This window comes from Phyllostomus hastatus, unplaced genomic scaffold (assembly GCF_019186645.2).
Source record: "Phyllostomus hastatus isolate PE091 unplaced genomic scaffold, TTU_PhHast_1.1 phas_contig_29, whole genome shotgun sequence".
In the NCBI taxonomy this organism is placed as follows: domain Eukaryota; kingdom Metazoa; phylum Chordata; class Mammalia; order Chiroptera; family Phyllostomidae; genus Phyllostomus; species Phyllostomus hastatus.
In genome coordinates, this window is record NW_025333835.1 from 20,826,632 (window position 1) to 20,854,158 (window position 27,527).

Below are 27,527 nucleotides of genomic sequence, written 5' to 3' on the forward strand. Positions count from 1 at the left end.
ATGATCTTTCCTTATAAGTAATATGTACATTTTAGAACATTCCAATACAAACACTACTCATCCAAACTGAATATCCTTGTTTCCCAGTATTTTTACTTTTGTACATTTTTAAGACATCACTCATGGGATGGTAATTCTGAATTTATATTTATTTTATAATCATAAGTTTTTCATTTCTTTTTTTATCACAGATAACATTTGAAATCTTTGTGAAGAATATCACCTTAAAATGTTCTTAAACTGACTAAATTTTTAGCAACATTATTGTAGCAATTGACATGCAATAAATGGTATATATATATATATATATATATATATGGAAATAATCTTTTTAAAAAAAATATTTTATTGTCTATGCTATTATAGCTGTCCCAGTTTTTCTCCTTTTGCTCCCCTCCACCCTGCCCATTCCCTATTTCCGTCATCAGTCCCCACACCACTGTCTATGTCCATGGGTCCTTCATATATATTCTTTGACTAACCCTTTCATTTTCTATCAATCAATCCCCTACTCCTCCCTTCCCTCTTATAGCTGCCAGTCTATTCCTTGATTCTATGCCTCTGATTCTATTTTGTTCATTAGTTTATTTTATTCATTAGTGGCTCCTTATAAGTGAGATCATGTGGTATTTGTCTGTCACTGGCTGGCTTATTTCACTTAGCGTAACAGTCTCCAGTTCCATCTATGCTATCACAAAAGGTAGGGATTCCTTCTTTTTTTCTGCTCCTTAGTATTCCATTGTGCAGGATGTACCACAGTTTTTGATCCACTCATCTACCAGTGGGCACTTAGGCTGTTTCCAAAATCTTGATTATTGTAAACAGCACTGCTATAAAATAAGGCTGCATAAATTCTTTTGAATTGTTTATTGGACATTTGTATTTTTTATTCATTGTATGTACTTCCGATCTTGTCTAATATTTTAATGTGGTTATATTATATATACATAAATATGTAAATATGTAATATTTATATTAGGCATATTTATGAAAATATATAGACATATTTTATATAACTTAATGATTAAGAAGTAAATTAAACTTCTGTTGACAATATGTTAAAATATATTTTCCAGGATGGTTATCACCTTTATAAAATTATTTTTTTACCTGCATACATTTTCAATATTTATTTGAGTTTCATTTTACCAATATTTGTCTTTAAAATTTCAGGGCTTTTTTGGTAGAAAATGCATATATGTATTTTATTTCTTTATATATATTTTTTATTTTTTAATTATAGCTCATGCTCAATATTTTTCTGTATTAGTTTCCGATGTACAGCAGAGTGGCTAGAAAAGCATGTACTTTACAGAGTGGTTCCTCAGCTGCTTCAGTTGCCCACCTGGTCCCATACACATAACTTCTGTTTTTGTTTTTGTTTTTTTAATGTCAGGTACTAAAACTCCTAATAAAAGACTGAAAGTATATATGCATCATATTTCTTTTTCCTCTGGCATTCATATGTTTGTATTTAGCATGTTCATACATTCACTATTTTAAAATTCCACAAATATTTTAAGATGTTAAACATATTGCTTTGTTATTAGTTTTCTAGTCTTTTTGGTTTGTTTTTTTTCCCCCTTTTTAAATTCCTAGTGTAATTTCATGATTAGAGTTTAACCATTTCACCACTCTGCCTCTTACAATAAGGCACTTCAAAATAGCCAAAGTTTTACATTTACCCAGGAGGACAAGTGTAATGAATCTTATAGTGAAGATTTATAATGTTAGAAACATTAAATATAAATATGTAGACTTAGTTCCTCCTTACATGCTTCTGTTTTTATTTCAAAATGATGTTCTGCTTATAAGAAGTTACTTAATTGGCAAAGTTTTTATTAGAAAACTAACATATATTTAGATATACAGATTAGTATATTTTCATATAACAAATTATCTTTTTATTTTTATTACCAACTCATACATAATTACCATTCACCATTAGAAAATTACCATAAATTTACTAGTATCAACATAATTAAAGTTATTATGAATGTTAACAGTGCCCTATACCATGTATTGAGAAACAATTTTGGTTTTCTATTTGGTGACTAATCCTAATTCATTTATTTTTAATTTGTAAAGTGTTTCCCATTTGGCTATGACAATTCTGGTTACTGATTAACGATTAAAGCAAGGTGTGTAGGGAATTGATAAGTGCTTTCATGATGTTGATGAATCTGTATTTGCTAGGGAATTAGCTATCATTCTAACCTCTGTGTGTAGACAGTCCACACAACCCTCAGACTGCCCCCATGCAAGCATAGTCCTGGCCATTGTTCCTATTGCTTCTTTAAAATACAGTGAACTTGTGTTGTCAAATTTATTTTTACTTCAAATTAAACACAATAGGTAGCATATTTCTCCTCTCTGTGTGACTATCATAGTTGTTATTTTTCTAACAACATTTTTTATTATAAAATTGGAAATTTATTATACTATAGTATATTTTTCAAAATAACATTTTATGACTAATGTAGTAAGTACAAACATTAACCTATCATGAATTTAAATTTCTTATAATTAAATATATTCTTTTTAGCATAAATATAATCCCCTTGTATTTCTATATAAACTGGGTCTTCTTAAAGTGGAACCTTATACTACTTTGTTTTACAATTGAGAGATATCAAAATTATTCATGTTTTAAGGAAATATGTGAATACTAATAAGTAAATTAATTTGATAAATTTTACTGTAATAAGTACTTGGAAAAAAAGCCAACTTTAGTATTTACACTGTGCATATTTATGAATTCTCACAAATTAAAATGCAATATTAGTATATTGATCTTTTGAAATTTTAAATCATGCAGGACCATCTATATAGAGAAATGATAAATTCATTGTACTTTATTTGATAGTCCTGCTTGTTTCCCAATCAAAGAAGCAAAACAAGACAGCATTATCTGTATAAGATTTGGATCTTTCATAATGATGATTATTGTTTTGAAAAAAAACTAATCCTCAATTATCAGGAAATAAAATGACCATACTTAACTACATTGTTTGTAATATTATGTTAGAAACATCTGCTCATTTAAAAATGGATTACTTTCATATAAATTTGGAAGTATTAACATATGCATTTAAATTTTATGTCAGTTTATGTGTATATATAAATAAATAAATGAGCATCTCTCTTTGAGTTCCTATGTATGGGTGTGTGTGCATTTTTTGCCACTGTGTAGCTACTATCTGTACCTGTGTGTGTGATGCTACTGATTAACATAAAATTGATACATAATTGTTGGAAAACCTCTTTGTATGATGAAAATGCCTTGAAAACTCTTGAAGAAAGGAAGAATTTATTGATAATTATGCCCCAAACATAATAATAATCAAACCAAATTAATGGAATTTCCTTATTTCATACTTCCATAGAGAGTATTACAAACTATTATTAAAAGGAGCCATTAATCCCATATCAAATGATCTTGCATATGAGGTATGTTGAGTTAAAAGAGAAACTAAAACACATTAACATATTCAAGAGTTTATTTCAGCCAACATCTACTGTAATTGGGCAGCATCAGATCTAAAGTGGTTACAATTACTCAAGGGATGAGGATTAAGGGAAGTGTCTTTATAGAGAATCAGAAACAAAACAAAGAGAGTATTTGATTGGCCTTATTTGGAAAAACCTAGGTGGCTATTTATGATTGGTGGTCTCAGATTTGAAATTCTTTCTTTCTTTTTTTTTTATTAACTCTAAATTGAACTTTAATAACTGGGGTGTACTTTAGGACTTTAAGGTTGTTGAATGGTCCAAATCATGTGGACGTAAATGGTCAGTAGGCTGTTTGAGACTGCTGCTGATGGTAGGCATCCTGGTGCAGGAAGCTTTCATTTTTGTGGTAGCCATCCTTCTTGTCTCAGAAGTAGCCACCATAGGTACCTTGCTTTTGGTCAAACACATGCTCACTGTTTTCTACTAGGCTTCCCAGATTCTCCACCAGCTGCAGAGCCAGGTTCTGCTGGGCAGTGGGGTCCATGCAATACATCACCACTGTGTGTATTGGCTGGTCCAGGAAGGCTATCAACTTGTTAATAGTCATCTTGCTAATGATGGAGTGCACAGTGGGTAGGTCCAGCTCAAGCATGTTAGATAGTGTCTCCATGCTGATGGAGTCATAGACACTGCTTCAGGTGAAGAGGTAGGTCTGCAGTGACTCTTCTTGGATCATCCTAACCAGCATGGTTCAGATTTTGTTGGCCTCAGGAAAAAGGACCCACACTTCACCATTCATTTTCTCACTGATGATAAAACTATGGCAAATCTTCCAGTCACCCATCTTCATGGCCTTGGAAGCAGTGACCAAATGTTCCTTCATTGATTCAAGGGAAGCCAGCAAGGGCTGCTGCTCACCCACCCACAGCTGGTGATGGAACTGCTTGGTGATGAGGCATTGGTGGGCATCATTCTCATGGTCAGCCATGTACAGGATCTCTAGGAGCATGGCAGGCACTAGATAAACTCACTCCAGTAGCTCCAGATTGATGTGCAGGTAGAAGGGCACCTGCCAGCACCACTCCACCTTCTCCTGCTCCTGTAGGCTGCATAGCAGCAGACCCTCGTCCAGAAGCTCCTCTGCCCAACTGCTTGACTGGATGGCCAGCATAGCATCGAGAATATCCTTGGTTAGACATTGGTGTAAGACACAGATGCCCAGCTGCACCATGGTGCAGTTATATAGAATCTGTACTGGAGGGTCCACATGCTGAATGTTGTGTTGTAAGTGACTTATAAGAATGAGATCATGAGTCTTATACCGTCAGGAGTGCAGGGCATGATAGTAGATATCACAGATGATGGAGCATGTGTGGATCCAGTCCGTGTGGTCTTCGGCACATGTACTTGCAAAGTTTCTCCATCAGCACAGCTGAGTCCCTTGCTCTCATTTTCTGCCTGACCTGGGTCAGACTTTGAGGAGCCCTCTGAGAGGGTAAGCTGCCATTGATGGGCCTTGTAATCAAACTTGAAGTAGGTGTGAAGAATGTGCCTCAGGTGGACACTACCAATCTCCTAAATGGTGCCCTTCTCTACCAGGTAGCACTGCACATACTCAATCATGGCACACACCTGTGCCATGGAGCATCCTTCAGGTGCTCCATACTCTTGGGAGTGAAATCAGTATTTTGCATCATTTTGGTAAAGTCTTCATCCATTTGTTCTATCAGAGTTAGGACATGGCCTTGGACATGCAGTGGCTTGTTAACATTATAGAGGTTCTCACTCTCTTCCAGAGTGTTCTCTCCAACAAAGATTTTGGGGTTTGTAAACAGGATGCATAAGCTCACTGATGCAGTCCAGGCATTTCTGCCACATCTCGGGTTTCATGTATGTGGCCAGGTTGAGGTTGTAGTCATAGAGAGAGGTGATGATATTGAACTTGACCTTGATGATGACACCCTCTTCCAAAGTTGTTTTCAGAAGCATTCTGAACCAACAGCTGTAGCAGCTCGATCTGTGGTACATGATCAGTTCCCTTCTTGCTTCATGCCTACAGGATCTCATTTAGTTTCTTCATGACAACAGCATGGGTGTTCTCAGTTCCATTGGCAAACAAATTTGGTTTGTCCTTAAGGAGGAGCACTGTATCTTGGACCTTCCCCACTTCCTGCCTTCATTGTTCTCCTCCTCATCCAGGCACTTCAATTTCCTATTGTGCTTCTTTTTGGCTTTGTCCTACAGTTTCTTCTCTGAAGCCTTCTTGTTCTCCTCTGTGGCTGGGGCCTTTTTATAGAGTCTTGAGGCCAGCATGGTCTTCTTCCTCTCTGAGTCTTAGAATATGTTGAGCCTGTGTCCTTCTCTTCCTCTTCTTCCGAATCTTCTGAGTCCTCATCTTCCTCCTCCATCTTTCTGAAGAATTTGTGACTCTCCCCAGGAGAAGGTTCTGATTTTTTCTTCAAGAAAGTTGCAGCACTGAGTCCATCCTCATCCCCATCTGAAGAGCCTTCTGAGTACTCCTCATTCTTCTCAGCATCTTCATCTGCAAACTGTTCGGGGTTCTGCTTATAATTTCTAATAGGGGACTGAAAACCTTGGTTGTATTTTCAGATCTTCTGACAAAGGGTACTTAAGGCCTTGGTACTGTTCTCATTCATGTTCCTCTTTCCTTCCTTATCTTCCCATAGCTCATTAAGATAGTTCTACAGATCAACCAGGCTACAGATATAGATATGGAGGCACCTTCCTTGTCCACAATGCTTTTATCCTTCCCATATGCTTTTCCCAGGAGCTCAAAGTCTTCCAGGCACTTGGTGACACCTGAATCTTCATGACATTACTGATGGTAGGGATAAGATTGGTCAGCTCCTCAAACCCCTTGTCCTTGGTGCTTCGAACCACTCTTTTGGTATCTTCATCATCTTGACTCAGCAACAATGATGGCTTGCCATAGTTACACCTGACAGCTTTGGTAACTAGCTCTTTCCTGTACAGGAACGGCGGTGGCTGTGGCATTGAGGGGCTGCTATGGGCATGGCCTGACCAGCTGATCCTGAGAGTCACACTGCTGAACCTGAATTTCTTAACCTTGAAACATTTGTAGGACCTTGTACTGGCTTAAATTTTAATTTGCTTGTAGTACTTACATTGCTAAGGTATTAGAGCCACCTGAGTCTAATGTTTCTTTGTTTAATTACTTTAACAATTGTTATACATAGTGACTCCCATGATACAGTTCAAAAGAGGTTATTGAGGTTACATGATGCATGTAACTTTGCTGTTTGGAATTTGTTTTTGAATCTGAATTAAAAATATTGAACTAACTGCACTTTGAAAAACACATAAGAAAAAAACAATTGCTATACATATAATGAGGCAACACTGGAATTTGCTGCATAAACATCATTGAGCAGAAAATGTAGAGCATATGAGAGAATCTGTAGACCTAGAAATAAATTGAAACAGGCCCAACATTATGGGATGATCCTACATCTTTTGTTAACTTGTTACTTTAACATCATTATGAAATAGTTTTGTCACTTTCAAAAGTATGCCGGTTTGGTCTTGCTCCCAGGAGGAAGGGAATAAAGGAGAGGGAGGGAGGAGAGGCTATAATTCCAGTCTCCTACTAACCTGACACTTGAAAATCCAGAGTCAGCCCTGGCTGGTGTGGCTCAGTGAATTAAGTGCTTGTCTGTGAACCAAAGGGTCACTGGTTCAATTCCCAGTCAGGGCACATGACTGGGCTCCTGGCAAGGTCCCCAGTAGGAGGCATGCAAGAAGCAACCACACGTTGATGTTTCTCTCCCTCTCTTTCTTCCTCCCTTACTCTTTCTCTAAAAACAAATAAATAAAATCTTAACAGGAAATCCAGAGTCAGAGCAGGAAACCCACCCATATAGGGCAAGCCTGAAGGCATCATTGGGGACAGGAAGGAGCGACCACCGAGCCAGAGTACACATCCCTATACTCTCTGTACTCAGGTCCCTCAGAGCTTGTTCCAGAGGGGACATCCATGGGATGATGAAGAAAAGCACACACATCTCTTTTTATATAAGTTTTCATATTTAATTTGGTCATGAATTCATAAATACATGAATATTTTATCCCTAAAAAGTGTGCTAGTTTGAAAGGTAAGTTCTACTTGTTATAACCAGTTTTTTTTTAATAAGGAAAAATAAAAGTAGCCTCAGAAGCCATTCTACATGCTGTCTTAGTTGTTTTCAGATATTTCAGGGATTGGATTCCATGTGTATTTATGTAGAAGGTCTTTCTCATCCGCAATTATAAAAAAACTGTCTTCTTCTTTGAAGGGCTAGTGTTTAGGTCTGTTATGAAAGGAGAATACAGAAAGAGAAGCAGGAGTTGGATAAATATTATCTGTGCAAGTCTTGTCTAGTTAAGAATGAAGTGAGAAGAGAGAGAGAACAAAATAATCATTTTAGATACACTTTAAATTAACCTGAATAACTAGACATATTAAGGAGGTAGTCCTAAATATTTACAGGGATTTTTAAATAATGCTTAAGGAATAACTAGAAATTACTCTGTATTACTCAATGAGCACAGTTAACAATGTTAAGGAAAAGACAAAAATCTGGAGCATACACCTGTCTTCCGGGAATTAGTAGTAAACATTGTAAGTTAGAAATGCGATTGATAAAGAAAAAGATGTAGGTACGTAGATCAAATTAAAATTGAGAGGGAGGGATAGAAAAAATTTGTATGTATCTATATATAGCCTTCTGAGGCTATATGTTAAGAATAATCTGTGTAAAGATTACTTTCTAACAGAAGAAAGACCCTGTGAAATTGAAAAAAGGACATATGAATGGGCATAGTTAGATAGGATTTGTGTGGTAATCACAGAAAATGTTAGCATGCATTGGAACAGTCTACTTAAAGTTAATTATTTCCCTAAAGACAGGAATGATTTTTTATTTCATTAATGAGTAGAGAACTTCATGCCCACTATGTGACATGAGAACACTTACGTATCTATTTATGTTGGTTTGTCAACAGCTACAAATACATAAAAAGACTAATACATTTTAAAATTACTTTTCTTATTTGCTGTTCTGTAGTAGTCTGGTAGAGTAGCTTACATATCCTTAATATATGCATCAACTCTATTGCTTAAATATCTGAGGAAAAATTAACAATTTAAAAAATCATTTGCTCTTAGAATTTAATATATTATGTCCGGTTCAAACTACATCTTCCTTTAAACACAGCTTTTTGATACAAAGAGAATTTTCTTTTCCTGCTGTCATATTGCATCAGGAAGGAAGTTACATTAATTTAAGAGCAAATCCTTTTGTTCTGACCATTTTAAGCTTCACATTCAAAATCTCAACTTGTATATTACAACAATCTTTCCCTCCCTGAGAATGTGTTTTCTTATAATATAGAAAAGAGAATGAAAAGGAAATTCAAAATCTCCAGCTGTTTAAGACTGGGGAAAAAAGGGAAAACATTTTTATGCAGCTTAAAATATATGTGTTGTCCTTGAGTGAAGAGTGGGGCAATTAATTTTGGTTGTTTACTTTACCTGAAAAATCAATCAGGTAGTGATGATATCATCAGATACATCAAAGGTTTTAAAGGAAACACAGTAAACAAGACTTAATTATTGCACTTACCACATAGGGGTGAACTCTAGTAACCTAAAATGTAAAGCAGATTAATTTCCTTCCTTTTATTTCCTTTTCCTGTAGAGATTGCTATAGCAACAAAATCAAATTGTATGTTAGATCAATACCTACAAACTTTTAAGACAAGCAGCTGTTACACCATACTCCCAGTTTTTAATTTGAAAGAAAGAAGAGCCATCCAGTGTTGAATAATTAGTTCTGCAAAAGGTCCCATTTAATGTGTATTGAATAGACTGCTCATTGTTTTGGAAAGAATCTTGGAATCATCATCTTTGTTTATAAGCATCATGCAAATCATGCCTAAGGATAGTCTCTTCTACATGAAAGAGTACAATTGAAATTTTGCTACAGAGTGAATTAGTTTTAGTAGGTAGGATTATTTGTGTAAGGGATTTTCTCTTATGAAAAGCTTACTCTAGCAAATCACAGCAACTGAAATTACACTTTTTATTATATAGTTCCTTTTGCTTTTTACCATTTTCTATGGATGTAATGTGTAAGATTCATTGAGACAAGAATGTCTGTGATATAATTCTTCTTATCATTTTCTGTGTGGAATATGTAAAATTCATTAAGGCAAGAATGTCTGTGATACAATTCTTTTTATGTGATATGAAATGGTACAAAAATATAATACACCATAATCATGATATAATGGAAATGACATAATTAGCATATTTGTGAAAATAAAAAATTGTCATTTTTATTCTACTCAATATATGCAATTTATACTATATGTAATTTAATTTATATGTATAGTAGCTTTTACAATATGCAAATGCATAATTTTATATGAATTTTTAAAGAAAAACTTGCTTTCTGGGTAATAAACAGACATCTTGGTGGGTGTGTGTGCTTATGGCTCAAAACTGATGGACTTTTGAAATCAAATGTATTTGAGTGATATAGCTGCTATCATAATGCACTGTATTATTTAAAATACATAGCTATGTGTTGAAAAGATCTTTATTAAATATAAGTAAACAAGGGTTTTGCATGCTGTATTTCATTAGATAATTTATTAAATGTTTAAATGATTGGCTATGATGGATTATAGGCAGCTTTTTCTCTGCAGTTTGCCTTTATAACATTTATATATTTACTTTTTCTTCCTAAATTATTCAGATTTTTTTGTTGTTATTGAAATAACACCCACATTGTGTGGCAATCAAATAGCTTTTTTTTTTTCAAATTCAAAAACTTTTATGCCTAGGATGAAACTATCAAGAAAGTCGACAAATGCACAGAATGGGAGAAAATATTTGCATATCACATATCTGATAAAGATTTAGTATCCAGCCTATATAAAAAGTCTTATAATTCAACAATAAAAAGATAAAGAGCCAATAAAAAGAGGCAAAAGATCCAGACAGCTTTGTTTTGTGGGCAATCACAGAGCTTTAATGAAATTCATCCCACCTCAGATCTAAGATAGGCCTTTGTTAGCCTATAATAAGTAATACTAATTCATAATCCTGTCACTCACTCAATCCATTCTTCCTCAAGAACACAGTGATTGTTTAGACAATAGGCTGCCTGTCTTAACTTACTCCCATCACAGTGAATCAAGGTCAGTCTTCCTTTCTTTTTGTTTCCCTCCCTTCCTTCCTTTCTTCCTTCTTCCTTTTTTCCTTCCTTCCTTCTTTCCCCACTTCCTTCCTTCCTTCCTCACTTCCTTCCTTTCTACCTGACTCCCTTGCTTTCTCTGTCTCTTTCCATTTGCCTCTCTCCTCTTTCTCTCTTTCTCCCCTTCTTGTTTCTCTCCTTCCCTCCCTCCCTCCTTTCTTCTGTCTCTGTGTTTTTTCTCTCCTTTTAATCTTTTCAATTTATTGAGGATATATCCCTCTTCTCTCTCTCTCTCTCACTCTCTCTTTTTCTCCCCTTCTCTCCCTCCCTTTATTCTTCTCCATCTCTCTCCTTTTGTCCTTCCTTCTTTCACCATCTCTTCCTCTCTCTCTTCATAGATGAGGAAAATAATAATAACATTATGTTGGTTCATACTCATGATAAGGAACAGTTATTGGGTAAAGCTGACACTGCCAAAGTACAGAAAAAAAAAGTCTTGTAGGCGAAAGCATTGAACCACTCAGGGCAATCCAGAAGCCTGGAAAGTTTCCAAATACTCTAGTTGATGCACTTAATTCTAAATGTTATAATAACTTGTGCCATTAAATGCTGTACTCATTTAGTGAGTTTGAATTGGATTTTAAATATAAAATTCTCATTAATGTAGTGTCATTAGTGAGATAATAAAAAATAAAAAATATCAGAGATAGAATTAAACAAAAATTTATTCCTAAATTATTTAAGAGTATTTTTACATACTACATAGGCATAGTATTTTTAAAAGAGAACTTCAGGGAAAAAAAGCATGTATTTTTTTCAAATTGGTATGGACTCTCAGCCATTCTGTTCCTGGAAAATGTCTTCGCAGATTTAAACACATGTATTTATTTATTACATTAACTTTAGCTCAACAAAGTCACATTAGCCAAATAAAATATACTAAAATCTCATATCTTCCAGAAAAATACAATATTAATAATTTTGTATGACCCCAATGTTCATAGCAGCACAAATGACAATAGCCAAGTGCTGGAAGCAACCTAAGTGCCCATCAGTAAATTAGTGGATCAAAAACTGTGGTACATTTACACAATGGAATGCTATGCAGCCGAAAGAAAGAAGGAACTCCTACCATTTGTGACAGCATAGATGGATATGGAGAGCACTATGCTAAGTGAAATAGTTAGGCAGTGAAAGACAAATACATATAATCTCACCTGTAAGTGGAACCTAATCAACAAAACAAACAGGAAAACAAAATATAACCAAAGACATTGAAATAAAGAACAAACTAACAGTAACCATAGGGGAGGTAGGAGGGGATAACAGTAGAAAAGGGGGAAGGATTATCAAGGAACATGTGTAAAGGACATACAGACAAAGCCAAAGCAAGAGTAGGATTAAGGGTGGGATGTCGGGATGGGTGGGGTGGGGGGAGTGAAGTGGGGAAAATGGAGACAACTGTACTTGAACAACAATAAAAAACATAAATAATTTTAAAGTAAGAGAGTAATCAGATGTTTAAATGCATTTCTTAATTAATTTTAATATTAAAGGTATATTATATACAGATGATTTCAGACACTGTGACTACAGTTATGGTAAAACAAACTTTGTGACTTTATTAGATTTTACTGGCCACTGGTGGATTATTTTTAATAACCACAACATACATAAAACCATATAATGTCACAGTGTTCAGAAGGAAGTGATTCATGGGCATGAAAATACATAAATTAGTTGCTCCTCTGGGGTCCATGCTTTTTCCAGAAGACATCATTTAGGCAGAGATATGTGTGATGTATTCATCACTTAAAGAGCCAATGAATCCAAAGAGATGGGAGTAACATAAGCAAAGAGATCAATGCAGTAAAGGTTCTGAGGGTAATAAGAAGAGAATAAGAGCTTCTTTTCATCAGAGAGAGAGCATAGTAAGTACCAACCAAGAGAGTTGCACCAAATGAAGCCTGAGAAACTAGAAAGAGTCAGATCATATAAGGGCTCATAGTTTCATTGATTGTTTTACATATATTATTAGAAACCTAGTACAAATTTATTAAAATACTTTATAGTTTAAAGTACTAATGTTAAAGGAAAACATTAAAACATCCATCAACATATTGGTTAAAAATAAATTTGAAGAGAATGAATCATGAAGCAAAAAAACAAAACAAAAACCAGTTAGAATATGGTGGGCACGAATTGTAAGCCATTAGAACTAAAATAAAAACTGATTTCTTTATAAGGGTACTGGGGGAAGAACAGAGCAAGCAAGACAGCAAGAGATCAGGAACCTATTTGAAATAGTGACTGAAAGCTTCCCTAACCTGGTGAGGAAAAAAAGACACACAAAACGAGGAAATACCTAGAGACCCAAATAAGAGGAATCCAAAGAAGCCCATAAAAAATAAGTCATAATTAAAACACAAAGTTTTAAGACAAAGACAGATCCTTAAAAGCAGCAAGAAAAAAGCAGTTAGCTACAAGGATGCCCCCATGACTGTCAGCTGATTTCTCAACAGAAACATTTCTGGCCAGAAGAGATTTGCATAAAATATTCCCAGTGATGAAAAGCAAGGACCTACAAACAAGACTATTTTACCTAGAAAGATTATCATTTAAAACTGAAGGGGATATAAAAAGCTTCCCACAAGAAAAAAAAAACAGAGTTTTTTACCACCAAACTAGTATAAAGAAATGTTTAAGGGCCTGCTTTAAGGAAAAGATAAAAAAGGATCACAGATAAAAGAATAAAATGGCAATAAATACATACCTATCAATAATCACTTTAAATGTAAATGGCTGAAAATCTCCAAGCAAAAGACATAGGGCAGTTGAATGGATAAGAAAATAAGACCATACATATACTCTCTATAAGAAACACCTCAGAGTGAAAGAGGCACACAAACTAAAAGTAAAAAAAAATTAAAACAATATTTAATGTACATAAGAATAAAAAAGCTGGTGTAGTAATATTTATATATGACAAAATATACTATAAAAAGACTATAGTTAGAGACTAAGAGGAACACTACATAATAATAAAGGGAACAATTGAAGAAAAGGATACAACCCTTGTAATCATTTATGCACCCAATATAAAACAAGTTTTGATGGATATAAAAGGAAAGATATACAGTAATACAGTTATAGATGGGGAATTTAATACCCTGTTCACATCAATGGATAGTTCTTCCAGACAGAAAAATCAATAAGGAAAAACATCCAAAATGACACAGTAGATCAGATATAATAGATCAGATGGATTTAATTGATATCCTCACAACATTTTATCCAAAAACAGCAGAACATACATTATTTTAAAGTATACATGTTACATTTTCTAGGATAGACCGCATGTTAGGACACAGAACAAGTCTCAATAAGATTAAGAAGATTGAAATCATATCAAAGATCTCTGACCATAACAGTTTGAAGCTAGAAATTAATCACAAGAAAACACAGAAACACACAAAAATCCATGGAAGCTAAATAACATGCAACTAATAAAAGAATGGGTTAACAATGAGATAAAAAAAAGAAAATGGAAGATATCTTGAAACAAATGACAATGTGAACACAATAACTAGAAATCTATGGGACACAAAGAATGCAATACTAAGAGTGAAGTCCATGGTATTACAGGCCTACATCAAGAAACAAGAAAAAATATCAAATAAAATATGTAATTTTATACTTTGATAAACTAGAAAAAGAACATAAAACAAAGCCAAAAATGAGAAGAAAAGAAATAATAAAGATCAGAACAGAAATAAATAAAATAGTCTAAGAAATACAAAAGATCAATGAAAGCAAGAAGAAATTCTTTAAAAATATAAACAAGATTTAAAAAGAAATCTTTTAACCAGATTCATCAACAAAAAATAGTGAACACCTAAGTAAAGAGAAATAATAAATGAAAGTGGAGAAGTAGCAGCTCACTCCACAGTAAAACGAGGAATTGTAAGAATTGGTGGGGGCAGGAATGGTATGCCAACAAATTGGACAGAAAAAATGGATAAATTTCTAGAAACATAGAATCATCCAAAATGTATCAGAAAGGGTCAAAAAATCAGAAAAGGCACATTACAACTAGTGAAATCTAAGAAGTAAGTTAAAATAAAAACTCACAACAAACAAAAATCCTTGACTGCTTGGCTCAAAGGAGAATTTCAATGAACATTAAAAGAAGAACTAGCACCTATCCTTCTCAAACTATTCCAAAAAAATCCAAGAGGAGGAAGACTTCCAAGTACATTTTATGAGGCCAGCATTACTCTAATTCCAAAATGAGATAAAGACAGTACAAAGAAAGAAAATTATAACTCACTATCTATGAACAATATTGATGTTAACACACTCAAAAAATATTAACAAATCAAACCCAGCAATACATTAAAATGATCAAATACCATGACCAAGTGGGGTTTATTTCAGGGATGCAAGGTTGGTATGATATTTACAAATCAATAAATGTGATACATCACATAACCAAACTAAAGACTAAAAAACATCACATGACTATATAATAAATGAAGAAAATCATTCAATAAAATCCAGCACTTATTCATGATAGAAACTCTTAGCACAGTGGGAATAAAGGGATTATACCTCAGCACAATAAAGACAATGTATGGAAAACCTACAGCCAACTTCATACTCAATAGGTAAAAACTAAAAGCATTTTTCTTAAAATCAGAACAAGAGATATCTGCTTTCTACACTCTTACTCAACATAGTAGTGAAAGTCTTAGCCATAGTGATCAGACAAAAAAAAAAAAGAAAGTATTTAAATTGGAAAGGAGGAAGTAAAACTGTTAATATTCACAGATGATATGATATTTTACATAGAAAGCCCTAAAAACTATGCCAAAAAACTACCAGATTTAATAAATAAATTTGGCAAGGAAAAAAGTAGCAGGATACAAAATTAATATCCAGAAATCTGTGGTATTTTATATACAAAAATGAAGTCTCAGAAACAGAAACTAAACGCAATTCCATCTACCATTGAGAAAACAACAGAAAAAAATAAGGTACGTAAGACTAAATTTAACCAATGTGGTAAAAGATGTGTACTTGGAAAACTATAGGACATCGAAGAAAGAAATAAAGCTATGAACAAGTGGAAGGATGTACAGGGTTCCTGGACTGGAAGAATTAACATAGTTAAAATGTCCTTACTACCAAAGTGATCTATAGTTTCAACACAATTCCTATTAAAATACCAAGAGCGTATTTAACACATAGAGAACAAATATTCTCAAAATTTATATAGAACCAAAATGACCTTAAACAGCATTAGCAATCTTGAGAGAGAAGAACAAAGTTGTAGTGATCATAATGCCAGATATCTGACTACACTACAAAGCCATGATAATCAAAGGAGCCTGGTACTGGCACAAGAACAGGCTTAGACATCAATGGCACAAAACAGAAAGCACAAAAATAAACCCACACCTTTATGGTCAATTAATATTTGACAAAAGATGCAAGGACGTGCAATAAGATAGAGAAAGTCTACTCAGTAAAATGTTGGTGGGAAAATTTTTTATGTATTGGAAGATACATAAAAAGATGAAACTAGACCACCTTCTTATACTATACATAAGAATAAACTCAAAATGATTAAATACTTAAATGTTAGACTCAAAACCATAAAAAAACACTAGTAGAATACATAGGCAATTAAGTTTCAGAATTTTCTCTAGCAATAATTTTTTTCTAATATCTCCTCAGGCAAGATATCAAAAGAAAAGTTAACAAATCAGACTACATCAAACTAAAAAGTTCTTGCACAACAAAGGAAACCATCAACAAGATGAAAAGACAACCCACCAAATGAAAGAACATATTTTCCAAAAATATAGCTGATAAAAAATGTCAATATACAAAATGTATAAAGAACTTCTACAACTCAACATGAAAACACAGACAATCCAAGTAAAAAATGGGCAAAGGACCTGAATAGACATTTCTCCAAAGATGACACACAGATGGCAAATAAACATGTGAAAAAATTCTAAATGTCACTAATCATCAGAGAAATGCAATTTAAAACCACAAGTATTACATCACACCAATCAGAATGAGAATGGCTATCATCAAAAAATCAACAAACAGTTGTTGGAGGGGATGTGGAGAAAGTGAACCCTAGTGCACTGTTGCTGGGAATGCAGATTGGGGCACCCACTGTAGAAAGAAGTATGGAGTTATCCTTCAAATATTAAACATAGACTTTTCTTTTGACCCAGTGATTCCAGTTCTTTGAATATATCCAAAGAAACTTGAAACACTAATTTGAAACAATATATGTACCCCTATGTTCATTTCACTGTTACCTACAATAGCCATAATTTGGAAACACCCCAAGTGCCCATCAATAGATGAGTGGATAAAAAACTGGTATATTACACAATGGAATAGTACTCAGCCATAAAAAGGAAGAAATCTTACCTTTTCTGACAGCATGGATGGATCTAGAGATTATTATGCTAAGTGAAATAAGGCAGTCATAGAAGAACAAGTATCATATGATTTTACTCACATGTAGAATCTAATAAACAAAATAAACTAATGTACAAAATAGAAACAGACTCACAAATATGGAGAAAAGACTGACAGTTGTCAGAGGCGAGGGTATAGGGCAACTTGGTGCATCTAAACATAAATATTGGTCTTTAATATTCATTATTATTCCATCGTATAGAAAGAAACACTGCAGTTTGTTCATCCACTGAAGGATATTTGGGTTTTTCAGGATTTTCAATTTTATAAATGGAACCTCTATAAACATTTGCAGACACATTTTTATGTGACTAGAACTTCATTTTTCTAGGGTAAATTTTGACATGTAGGATTACTAAATCATATGGCATGTATTTGGGAAACTCATAAAAAAATTCAAAAACAAAAACAAAAAACTCTTCCAAACTGCTTTCCAGAGTAACTGTATAATAGTTTTCCAGTGAGATCTGTTTGTTCTGAATCCTCACTAAAATTTGATATTGTTATAATTCTCACCTTTTAAGCCATTTTAATAACTGTGCAGTAAAAATGTAATCATGAATTTATTCTCTTAAAGGGGAAGTACATTTATCTGCCATCCACATATTCTCATATCCTCTTTGCTTTTATTTGTCTTCCACATACATTCTTATCTTCTTTGGTTAGTGGTCTGTTCAAGTCCCATCTACCTCGCTCTTTTCCCATCAAGTTGCTTACATTTTACTATTGGTTTTTGAGTCTTCTTTACTAATTCTGATGCAAATTCTTTGTCAGATATGTAAACACAAATGATTTCTTCCATCCCATATATAACTTTTCCTTTTATTCTGTGAGAAGAGCCTTTCAGAAGAAAAAAATAATTACTATTTGATTAATTGATGCTTTTATAGAATGTAATATTGGTGTTATTTTTATAAACTCTGCCTAACTTTACATAATGAAAATTCCTCCTATGTGCTCTCCTAAAATCTATAATTTTAAGCTTTGCATTCACACTTATTTGATTGTTGTAAAAGGTATAAGAATTCTATTAAGTTTCAAATTTGTACATATTAGTGTCCACTTTTTCTAATATCATTTTTTTAAAAGATGACCATCCTCATAGTCTTTTGGTTTTATACCTTGGTCATAAATCAGTTGGTCATTTTTGTGTGACACAAACAGGATTATCTATTATTCAGTTCATCTATGTGTTTTTCACTTCACCAAATACCCCACTGTCTTCATGATTGTGGCTGCTTTAGTTATCAGTTCAAGCAGTGCTTTTCTTCCAGTTATATTCTTGTACTTTAAAACTGTTTTTGCTTTCTAATATCTTTTCATTTCTGTTCAAATTTTAGAATCAGTTTGGCTATATCTACAAAATAATTCTGCTGGGATATGTATGACTACTGTGTTAAATCTGTAGATCAATTTAAAAAAATTGACATTTTATTAGGTTGAATTTTTGACCCAATAAACTCAAAATCTCTCCCTTTTAATTTCTTTTCTTTTTATTTATTTTATTTTTTCATTTCTATGTATGTAATTCTTTTTAACTAAAATTTCTAAACTTTAATATAGTTTAAATGGTATTTTTAGACTATTTCCTACTAGCCATTGCTAATATTATGACATATGATCACTTTTTGTACATTGAATTTGTTTCCTATAAATCTATTAAACTAGCTCATTCATTCTGGGATTTTCTTTTTGTATTTCCAGAATTTTCTTTGTAGATAATATTGTTATCTCTAAATAGGGACAGTTTTTTTCTTCTTTCCCAATAAGTATGTCTTTTATTTACTTTTCTTATTTTACTAACTTGGATTTCAGTATGAAGCAATGAGAGTAACTGCTTGATTTCATGTAAATTGTCAAATACATGTGCCTAAATTTGTTCACAGTATTCCTTATAATCCTTTAATTGTTGTGGGGTGTTTAGTGATATCCCCACTTTCATTCTTGATACTGATTATATTTGTGGGGTTTTTTGCAGTCTGCCCTATTAGAAGTTTATCAATTTAATTAAAAGAATTAGCATTTAGTTTTATTGAATTTTCACTATTGCTTTGTGTTTTTAAATTCACATCTATCCATTCTTTTTCTCTTTTTTTATTTAGCAATATTGAACATTACATTACTAATCTGAGACCTCTCAATATTTTTACAGTATTACAATTATTTAGTGATATATATTTTCCTATAAGCACTGACTTAGCTGCATTCTATATAATTTCATATACAGTAAGTATTGTTCCCAATTTGAAACATCCTCTAATTTTTCATAGTCTTTTTCTTTTTAGACAGATAATTATTTAAAGCATGTTGTTTTATTTCAAGTTTTGGCTTTTTGTGTGTTTTTTTCCTCTTTATTATTTATGTGCAGATTTGTGCTTCTCGCTAAACATGGGTGTTTTCAGCCATGTTCATTAATTTCTTTCTTTCTTTCTTTTTTTAAATCATAGCCTTTCTCCTCTCTTTTGGTCTCCATTGACATTAGTTATTATCTGACAGGTTCCTAATGCTATACTCATTCATTTTTTCAATCATTTTTCTATTGTTTACTCTTTTGAGTTTTGAACATGCTCAATATCACTGACCCTTCCTTTGGCCATCTCCATTCTGTGTTGTACATATTGTTAGTTTTTTACTGGTTGTTATATTCTCATTTTCCATTTGCTACTATATATGTGAGTGTATAAATATTTATTTTCTAATATTTTAAAACTCTTTATTTCCACAATCTTCTTCAATGACCATTGGAACATTTTATACTTATATAAGTTATTACAGAGAATTCCAACTTTAGGGCTACCTCGTCATTGGCAATGTTGATTGTCTCTTGTAACGCTTGTAGAGATGTTTCTAGTTCTTCTTTTGGTGATTATTTTTATTGTACCATGGATATTTTTTAATATTTTTATTTAACTTGTGGGGTCAGCCTTGTTCATAAATCTATATAAGTTTCAAATATACAATTATATAATACATGATGTCTATATGTAACTGGAAAAGCCAGTGTTTGCACTGCCTGTCACTTACCAGACCCAATAAGCAGAGACAGGGATTGAATCTTTATGGGCACTTTGTTCAGTTGGTTGGCCATCTTAGAAGAAGGTAGGTTTGTAGCCTAACAGACCATCTTAAATTCCATTTTTAAATGGAGAACAAAGTGTAGGTAAGAGGTTTGGAATACAGGGAAAAGTTAATTGGATTAAAAAACTGCAGCATTTGCACCCTGGGTGGTGGTCTTTAGCTGTACCCCAGGTGGTGTCTTCTTCAGCTTTGTCCTATGCAGTGGGCATCTCACTCTGGAGCACAATGGCTCAGATACCATTGTGACTGCTTGCACCCTGCTGAGACACAAAGGTGGGACTGCTTATGGTCTCCTGGAATCAGGGTGGGAAATACCTTCAGTTCCTGGAAAAATACCTTTTACATGAATTGATTACTAAGTTTATTAGATATTACTTAAACTAAAATTTTCCAATTTTTGATTCCCCATCATATATTGCATGGTGAGTTCACCACCCAAATTCAAGTCTCAGCCCATCTCAATTTATCCCCCTTTTACCTCCCTCCCTTCCCCCACCCTTCTTTCTCTCTGGTAATCATCATACTGTTGTCTGTATCTATGAGTTCTTTTCTCTTTCTTTTTTTCACTTTTATTAATCCCTTCACCTAGTTCACTCAGTCCCATACCACCCCATGCTTCTGACAGCTGTCAGTCTGTTTTCTGTATCTGTGAGTCTGTTTCTTTTTCTTTTTCTTATCATTATACATGAGGGAATACTACTCGGCTGTGAAAAAGAAGGAAATCTTACCCTTTGTGAAAGCATGGATGGACCTGGAGAACATTATGCTAATTCAAATAATCCAGTCAGAGAAAGACAAATATCATGGATGTTTTTACTTTCATTTATTTATTTATTTTATAGTAATGAATGTGTATAAATTATAAGTATATTTACAAATAATGGGATGCATGGTCTTTTTTAAACATTTTAATGTATTTTTTCCATTGCCATTTCTATCTTCTTCCTTTATATCCTCTTCCACCTCCACCCACCCCCTTTCCCCTGCAATCACCACACTGTACATTTTTAACTTTGTGGTATGAGGCAATGAGTTTTATTTAATTTTTGTGGAAACTATTTGCATTTTTTTGTTTTAGCAGGCAATCAACATGGCTGAATTTGGCTGATATGGTCTGTCCAGAACTCTGTGGGTTTTAGTTTTAATGTTAGTTCAGCTTTCAAAGCACTTTCAGTGCTATCAAGACCTATATTATTATGACTCATTCCACATGTGCACCAGACAGTAGCCACTTTTAGGAACTGAGAAATGGTCTGCTTCTTTGCTTAGCATTTGAGTATCTATCTGAAAAATTTTTAAATGTTTATTTGTAAGGATATGTGTATCCTTATATTTACTGCAGCATTATTTATCATGGCCAGGACATGGAAACAACTGAAGTGTCCTTGGACAGATAATTGGATGAAGAAGATGTCATATGTATACACAGTGGAACACAACTCAGCCATAAGAACTGATAGCATACTGCCACTTGCCACAACATGAATGAATCCTGATATTATTACGCTAAATGAAAAAAGTCAGATAGAAAAAGTCAAGGGCCATATGATTTCACACATATAAAACTGAAACAACAAATGAATAGAAAAGAAAAACAAATAAAAACTCATAGACACAGACACAGTATGGTGGTTACCAGAAACACTCTGGTAACCACTTCGGGGACCGCTTCATGAGACATGGAAATGTAGCTCAGCACCCATGTGGAAAACCAGTGGGGAGCAAGGTGGCACACAGGACCATGCCCCTGAAGTTATCCTGTGGGAAATCAGGCCTGCATTACACCTAGGCTGCTTTGCGACTTGCCCTTGCTAAAACTCTCTCACCCTGAGTTCAGACAGCAAGAGCTTGCTGCATATCTTTAAAGTAACCTCCTGAAGCCTGTGCTAATTCTCCCAAGGACTGAAGTGTAACCAGACCTGTTACTCTTATTATTCACTTGCATTTGCAACATTTTTCCTTGTTAATCTGTAAGAAGTAACCAGTAACCTCCTTTCCATTGCTATCTGTACAAAGTAATTACCTAAAGCAAACCCAAGTATAATGAATGAAAACCTTCTTTGATGTAAGCTATTAGAAAGCCAATAAAAGCTTGTCAAGGCAAGGGCTGGGGTGCTCTCCTCTTGAGAGAGTGACCGTGCCATCCCTTTTTCTCCACAGGACTTTGTAGTCTGTGTGAATTTATCTTGTCTCATCCATAACGCCATGGACACTGAGGGGCTGGTGTCCAGGTCACACTGGGGTTGAGGGGAGGGAGGTAGTAAAGGATATATGGGCTCAAATATATGGTAGAAAAGAAAATTTTACTTTGGGTGTTAAAATGCATTGTAGTATAGAGATGATGTATCATAGAGTTGTGCACTTGAAACCAAAATAATTTATTAGTCAATGTCACCCCTAATAAATTTAATTTTTGTTAAATGAGGTATTTATGTAGGGTTTGATTCACCAACATCCTCCACTGGGGTTAATCCAAGTTTATTTTCTCTAGGTCCTCCCTCTATTTGATCTCCTTGGTACTATCTAGATCCCTTTTATGCCCTTTATCTAGAAAAATGGGATTCTTTGTACACCCTTACCCACCAAAGTGCAATTTTTTTTTATTGCACTTGAATCCTGGAACAACTAGCAGAAGACAGAGATAAAAACATCAGAGACTTTTATCTTAATGTTTGGTAATATAGATTTTTCAACTGAAAATGAATTTTTCCTTAATTCAGAGTTCTATGCCTGGCAATCCCTGTTCATTGTCCTTACCAAAAGAATCTTCTCCGGTACCTTAAACCTGAACTAGAAGCATCTCCAGGCACCCACTGACTGTGCTGATAATCCCACACTAGCTTTCAGGTTGCCTTGAGACTAGGCTGAGAAATAACAGAGAAAAAAATTGGAATACTCATTTCTCTTCAATAATATTTCAAATTCTGATCATATCAATCTACCTGCTACTGTTTACTTTTCAGAGTTCTCATGTGTGCTTTCTCATGTGCTCTGTTTAGGTTTTACAGCTGCATCCATTGGGAGAGAAAGGATGTACTGTGCTGAAGTAGTATTCTGCCTAATTATTTTATTTTTACAACAGCATTAAACAGTATTCTGGTATGAGACTCTCTGGCAGAGATTTTAAAAATCAGCCTTAATTATAAATTTGAAAAACCATAAATATCCTACATGAAACAAAGTCTTAAAAAAACAGTTGAGCCTTGCTGGTGAAAGCATATAGATTTAATATATGTCTGAACAATGCAGTACCCAGTTTTACTCAGCTATATCCTGGCATTATCAATTTAAAATTATTTGGAAAATGAATTTTTAATAGTGGCTACTTCTAATCCAGAGTATGTGTACCATTTAACTATTCAATGTGAATACAATTCCCCAAATGAATTTGAACCATATCTTCATGCAGTTTTTGGAAAACATAGCAGGCAGGACTGAGAATTGAGAGTCACAGAATGCTGCAACTGCTCAGACTGTGAAATTTGTAGCCGTTATAACAGGACTAAAGGGTCTGGAAACCATTCCAAACTGTTTGAACAGCTAGAATTCTCCAATGTGGAAATGTAAAACTTAAAATTTCATATTAGCAGAAAACTATACTAATAATACATTTAAAAAAGAAATGATGAGGGCTATGTTTGTCATAATATAACCGCATCCCTGAGGCAGTAAGACATACTAAACTTAACCAAGTATCTGTAATTCCCAAGAGTAGTTATTATCTGATGACAACTATTCACTGGATTCACTTTGCTCCTATAATAAATGTCTGTATGGTGATAGAAAATATAGCATAATTTTCTAGGAGATAAAATCGGTTTGACAGCCATCTCAGTTTGTTTCACATGAAATAATCTAACGTAAAATATTTTTGAGCCATCTAGGGTACTTCTTTTAACTTTTCTCATTTAGAAGTCAGCATCACTTTGGAGGCCTAGACACTGCCAGTGAGCTTAACCATAGGGCTCTTTGAACTATTAACCCACAGTTGACAAGACACTGACATTAATGCCTTATTATATGAATCATTTCATAAAATTTTATAGTACAAATGTGAAGCTAGAATAAGCAGAGCCTCAATTAGCATTTCTCCTTGGAGAATAAATTGGGCTTTTGTCCTAAAGGTCACACAATTTTGCTTTCCTAATACTGTATAAAGTTTTAAAACTTATTTTTGGATTATATGAGAATTCCTATTTCTAAATTTTAATTTTTTAAAATCAAGTTTGAGAGAATGTGCATTTGGTTTAGGAAAACTGATTGCTTCAGGTATTTCAAGTAGGGAGAGATGTAACATAGGGAATTAGTCTTAAACTAATGTCAGAAATGTTGAGGTGGGAAGGCCAAAGAATCCGTAAATCCTGTTTAAGTAATCAGGAAATGCAGATACTACTAGGAGTTACTTCAGCGCAGAGGAGCCCAGATGAGTGCAGATGAGTGCCTGCAGCATCCAGCTGGGGCATTTGAAGGGGATGCCCTGAAGCTACCAGAAAACATCACAACTCCTATCTGCCAAAGCCAATGTGCTTAGTTACCACCGCTGCAGGCACAAGCCTGGCTTCCATTTCCCTTTCTAACTCTTTGCACAAATGTCTTTTAATGGAGAATTTTAAATTAAAAATTTTCAGGCAAGATGGCTTTTCAGTCCCTATAGTATGGGCATTAGTTTTTAAGGCAGGAATTGTGATCATTACCAATAGACAATAACCTACTAATCTGCATTCATAAATGCACTTATACTCAAAAATTTAAAAGAAAAAATTACACATCATCCCTTTGCCTATAGTATTAGTTTGCTAAAGCTCCTACAACAAAGTACAAAAATCTGGGTAGCTTTAATAACAGTCTCTGTACCAGAGAACAAGGTTCAGCAAGGCTGACTCCTTCTGAGGGCCATGAGGGAAAATTTATTCCATGTGTAACCCCACAGAAACTCCATTTCTTTCAATGGCACTTGCTCCTTTCTGTCTTCTTGATTCAAACTGGCATTGTTTATTCTAATGGTACCTTGATTTCCTTGCTTCCTTTTTTTCTTTCCCTTCAACCTTTAAAGCTATTAGGACATTAAGTTCTGGTTTGCAACAAACTCTTTTAAGAAAAAGCCTCAGGTCTATAGATCAAAAGAACAGAGTTTCCTGACAAACAAAAGATAACATCCTGACCTCAGTTTTACTTTAGGCCTACACCTCTCAAGGCTGCTCCACCCTACTAACCACATCCTTAAAACACTAGACAGAACTACACCTCGATTGCTATCAGGACCTGATAGTAGCAACTCCGCCCTACCCTGGCCCTAACCAATGACTAGAGCCCACACCCCAACACTCTTAATCCTCATGATTAATAATCTTTCACATATGTAACATCCTCATGAGGACCAGCAGGGAGCCAAGTTTTGACACTAGCTCACCTTTTCCTCTGGGCTTAGCATGATTTCCTTAGAGAAATTTTTACTTTCTTTGCCACTAACCACTATTTGTGTCTCTTTGAACTGTGATGCTTGTAGGCAAATGAACCCTTTTAGTCCCATAACACATTCCTCCTTCTTATGGTTGCCATATAAAGAAAGCTTTTACTAAATCAACAGATGCATAGTTATCAAATAAATGATACACATCTATTCCTCATCTAAATCTCTTATTTTCAACCCTCAATTGATATCTGCTTTTGGATTATAGGGAAAGCCTTGGACAGGAAAAATTCATGTAGTTAAGTCCATAAAAATACCTTCATAACTGCCACCATTGTTACATTGTTACATTATTGAACATAGGCCAGGATGGCTGAGAAAGAGCTTGATTTTCACAAAGTCGTCTTTCCCACCTGATGATTAGGAAATTAACCAGTATTGAGTGATTAGAGCACAAATATCTTTAATGCTGTACTTTTTCTGACAGATTCAGTTACATACATTTTCTAAGCTCTACACTAATAATAAATTCCTCCCAATTTTTTCCCTCTAAGACCCCCATCATTTAGCCAGGTTATTAGCCACTTCAGATCATGTTGCGCGTGGGTCACTGGCCAGCAGTGACCACAGAACGCTGTGGATGGCTCGACGAAAAACACACGAGAAAAAACACACATGCACAGAGACAGAATAGTTTCTGTGGGGAAGTAGGGACGAAATGGCCACCCCCCCCTAGTGGGGAGTGCGCCGATTTACAGTCCATACCTGCTTTTATTGGGCTCATTCTGCATAATAATTCAGGTAAAGTACAGTACTCATTAGGGGGGAAGTAAGGAACCATAGAAAACAAAGAACTCTGCCCGTCTATTGAGTCGAGGTCAAAGAGCTGTAAGACTGAGGAACAAAATAACTTCCTCCTAAGACCCTTCTCATTCAACTGAGAGCATTCTAAACAAAGAAGGTTTCACACTAATTTACATGTTCTTTCTTAGGCCTGATCACCCGGGGAATCCGCACTTCTCAGTACAGAGCTGCACCACCCTGTCATTGTTTCAGGCTTAGGTGGAGCAAGGGAGCTGAGGCAACCGAGAGACAAGGAGATTTTCTCCCAGACGCTGAGAACTCAGGCTATGTCAAAATCGAGGAGCGAGGGCCCATCACCCCTTTTGCTGCAGCCCCCCAAGTCCTTCTTTTGGGGGGCCTCCCAAAGTGATCGTGCCTGTCTTAGGTCGTTCCCCCCGTGGGGAATCTTACCCGTCTTTGGCTAACCGACCAAGCTTTTTGGGGTTCAGTTATGAATAAAGCAGCAGAAGCAGCATTCCTGCCAGGGAGATAAGCTTTTTGTCTCCTTGCTGGCTTACAGTTCCAAGGGCGTTCCCTTAGCCTTAGCCTAGGCGGGGGTTTCAGCTTCTGATACCAGTCAGGGCGGTTCCCAACAAGATCATGTAGTGTAGATCCACATAACTGACGACCTTTTCTTTAGGCAAAATACACACCAAATATACATAACAGATCTGTACTTTGGGAGCATTTCTTCCTTGTCTTTTGCATCCATTCTAGATGGAGGGCACTGTAGGTTGGTGCAATAGATCATTTCTAAAAATGCTAACATTTTAAATGAATTCCAAATGTTTTCTTCAATACCTGAAAACATACATGTCTTTCTAGATTTGAAATAAATGTGTGAATGTTTTCTATTACACATGGATGCCTATGTATTTTCTTCTGTTTCCTGGAGTATCTACTTTAAATTAATTGTTGCTATGTCATTGATGCAGAGCCACTAAAAACCCCTGCAAATGTACTGTCAATCAGAGCCTTTGCATTGAGGCACTTTTGTCTGTTAGTCCAAAATCTAC

At 34.7% G+C, this 27,527-nt stretch overlaps 1 pseudogene; it reads right to left on the reverse strand.

Annotated features, from left to right (window-relative positions):
* Positions 1 to 3,793: 3,793 nt before the first annotated feature.
* Positions 3,794 to 6,468, reverse strand: LOC123818710 (annotated as a pseudogene).
* Positions 6,469 to 27,527: the final 21,059 nt, after the last annotated feature.